Below are 3,998 nucleotides of genomic sequence, written 5' to 3'. Positions count from 1 at the left end.
GAATTGTAAACTTTGGTAAAAACAATTATTCGTGGATCGCGTACAACATCAAAGTCCACTCCACCTCCCTCTCCCCTCCCCCCACCCCGACGGAAAATTACAAGTAAAAGGGATGTAAGCTTTTGATATATTTTGGTTAAAACGAAATGGAATGTGCTGGTGGAAGGGAAGAAGAAGAAGAAGAAGAAGAAGAAGAAGAAGGAGAAGGAGGAGGAGGAAGAAGAAAAACAACAACAACAAAAAACAACAAAAAACAAAAAAACAACAAGGACCCAACATCAATAGCTGTGGGTGATGCAAAATATATTTTTTTGTTTATCATTTTGCTAACAGCGTCTCTTTAACAGATTTACGTAGACCATCACCGTCTAAAGATTAAAAAAAAGAAAAAAAGAAAGATGTATCGAAGGGGAAAATCTGTTTTCTTGTGGATATTTGCTTTCCTTCCTGTAGAAAGCTGTGGTATTAAGGCTTTTGGGTCCCTGGTGATCATGTCGACTTGAAAAAAATGCGAGGGATGGTGGTGGTGGTGGTGGTGGTGGTGATGGTGGGAGGGATTATTCAAGGATGAGGGGTGCAGGACAGGGGGTGGGGGGGGGGGGGAGGAGCGTCATCTCTACCTCTCTCACTGGAGGCCCAGCCACAACCCTTTCTCTCTGTTATTCTACCTCCGTCGCTGTGTCTTTCGGTCTCTATGTCTGTCTCGCTCAGCCTTTCTTTACTCTCTTTCTCTCTTATTCTTTCTCTTTCTTTCTTTTATCCTTCATCTTCACCTTCATCATCACCATCACCACCACTATCATCATCATCAACATCATATTCTTCTTCTTGTTCTTGTGTGTGTGTAAGTACGTACGTACTTGACAATGTACCAATTGTTCTTTTCATCGCTTTGTTACCTTTAATAGACTATTCCAGTTACCGTTCTTAATCGTCGTTCTAATTATTTTATTTATTTCATTCTATTTCTTTATTTATATGTTTTGTGTCGTTCTTTATTGTTATGTTTTATGTCGTTAAATGGGCAGAATTGTAAAAAAAAAGGCCTTTACTGCGCCTAATTCTTTACCCATTAAAGATTCAATCAATCAATCAATCAATCAATCAGTCAATCTTCTTCTTCTTCTTCTTCGTCTTCTCAACCCACCCATGTATTCTTCTCCTTCTTCTTCTCTCTCTCTCTCTCTCTCTCTCTCTCTCTCTGACTTTCTCTCCCGCCCATCTTCATCATCATCATCATCATCATCATCATCATCATCATCATCTTCTTCTTCTTCTCTCTCTCTCTGACTTTCCCTCCCGCCCACATCCCAACTCCTCCTTTGCCTTCTTTCGTTCTGCTTCCTCTCCGCTGCCCCCCCCCCCCCATCCCCCCCCATTCCCCCCTCACCCCCCCACCCCCCAGGCCCCCCAGTGCCCCCCTCGCGCTCTCTTTCTCCTTCCCAAATCTTTGTGTGTCAGCCTCAGTCGCCATCTCTCTCTCTCTCTATTCGCAGTACTCTGGTATTTGATTATTATACATTATCCCCGTTTCATACATTGCAATCATGTGAATGCATGCTTCTCTTCTCCAGTACCTTTTTACTCCATCCCAACAACCACTATTCTTATATTTTCACATGTGTTTTCTTCTGTTCTCCATATAATTTTATAACGATCATGATCATGCCTTCATTATTCAGCATTGCGCAGTGTAGACCCTATTCAGGGCGGGGCTCTGGATGAAAAAAAAAAAAAAAAAAAAACAGGGTAAAAAAACAAACAAACAAACAACACACTGGTGCTGATTAGTATCCTTGGAAATAAAGAATTTTGTCTTGTGTTGACTTGTCTTGTCTTGTCTGGCGTCTCTTAGTAGTCTTCTCTCTGTCTCTGTCTGTCTGTCTCTCTTTCTCTGTCTCTCTTTCTCTCTGTGCCTGTGTCTCCTGCTCTACCCCCCCCCCCCTCCACCCCCCAATCCTCTCTATGTCAGTCGCCCTCTCTCACCCCGTCTACCTCTTCACATTCAGTGTACCTGTTTTCTTCTGTCTTGACCACATATGCCCATCCTGTCTGTCTAGAGTAGAATAGAATACAATACAGTAGAATAGAATAGAGTAGAGTAGAGTAGAATAGAATATGCTGTCTTGCCCACATATGCCCCGCCTGTCTGTCTAGGCAGAACAGAATAGAATAGAACAGAGTAGAATAGAATATGTCTTTATTACAAAGTGTATCGGGGGTCACAAGGATCATGGGGGTGGGGGGTGGAGGGAGGCGAGGGGGGGGGGTGTATGGGGTGTGGGGGTATGGGGATAGTACAGAAAAATGTAACAAACACAAATAGAAAATCATATACAAACACATAATATTGTGTGTCTGTACTCCTTCTCTAGCTTTCTAACTGTCTCTGTTGTCTCTTTTTTTTTTTTTTTTGCTCCGCATTTCTCTATCTCTCTTACCCTACATAATCATGTGAGTTACTACTAGCATCTAGGCCGACACCAAGACAAACTGAATGTGACACAAATTAAGTCCAGCAACAAATTACCATAAAGAAGCCAGCGACGGTCAGAAAATTCGACTTGGGAAATTTCTGAAGACATTGCCTGTAAAAAAAAAAAAAAAAAAAAAGAAAAGAAAAGAAAAAAAAAGAAAAAGTTCCCCGAGGACGTCTAGTGAAGCAGAAAAGTCAGCTGCTGACTGGTCCGAGAGGCAGCTGCAACCTCATGAATTAGCTGCGTTCCGACGAACGGAACCTCGCCGTGAGAAATCCCGACCCGACAGGATGCGCATTAAGTTTTAGAGCTTGGAGAAAACATCCAAACGCACGCTCGCACGCACGCACGCACGCACGCACGCACGCGGGCACGTGTACGTGCATACACAGCTACAGACAAGAGACACACGCACGCATAAGCACACTGCGGATACACGTACGCACGCACACACGCACCAAACACGCAGAGAGACAGACAGACACAGGTACAGACACACAGACACACACAGTACCCCCCCCCCCCCTCCCCAACCCCCGCCCTCACACACACACACACACACACACACAACACACACACACACACAACACAACACAACACAACACAACACAACACAAAGTACTCACACACGAAGAGGGATTCGAACCCTGGCCAAATATATGGCAAGCCAGGGGCCGTGACTCACCTTTCATCATCCCCTGAGACGCGAAAGCCTGGAGCCAGACATAACATGACAGGTGTCTCCACAAACCACCACCATCCTCTGCACCCTCCCCCCCCCGTCCTTCCCCTCGCCCCCCAAAACCACCACTGACACCTTCCCTCCTCCCCCTCACCCCCCACCCCCCACCACCCAGCTCCTTTCCCTGGAGAAAGTCTGCTGCATATCCAATGACTGTTGTGTCTCCCAGTAAAAAGCTGAACTTCATTTATGGACGACGGAAACAAACCACCAAACAAACCAACCAAAAAATCCCAGAACACACCAAGCCCCTTCCCTCGACGATACTGTCTGCGACAGGCTTATCTTTTGTAAGGGCACCTGCTGGTGTTAATGGAAGTAAAAAGGTCTGTGAGGGGATTTGAATGTAGACTTTAGTTGATAAAGCAATTGTTTATAGTTCCACGAGGACCATATACCGTGACAGTGCCTGAATGGTGCAGTCACAAGCTGTAAGCAGTTAAGTCCAGAAAGGGTTTGGTTAAAAAAGAAAGTAAGAAGTTAAAGAAAAAAAGAAAGAAAAAAAAAGACAAGGAAAAAAGACAACATTTTTGTTAAAAAAGAAGAAGAAGACAACAACATATCTATAGGTCTATGTGGAGCGCACGCAATATAGAAAACAACAACAACAACAACAAAACCCAACAACAAGAGAAAAAGATACACTTCCTGAGCATTAAAGTTGAGAAGGGTTGTAAACGGTTCTCTAAACTTCGGTTCAGATATTTCTTGTGTAGACTTGCGTGCACTATTTACGAGACACCATCACCTGAATGTAAAAAAACAACAAAAAAACCCAA

Source organism: Babylonia areolata, chromosome 5 (genome assembly GCF_041734735.1).
Source record: "Babylonia areolata isolate BAREFJ2019XMU chromosome 5, ASM4173473v1, whole genome shotgun sequence".
In the NCBI taxonomy this organism is placed as follows: Eukaryota; Metazoa; Mollusca; class Gastropoda; order Neogastropoda; family Buccinidae; genus Babylonia; species Babylonia areolata.
The sequence above is the reverse complement of the archived record's forward strand: the minus strand, read 5'-3'. Positions refer to the sequence as shown.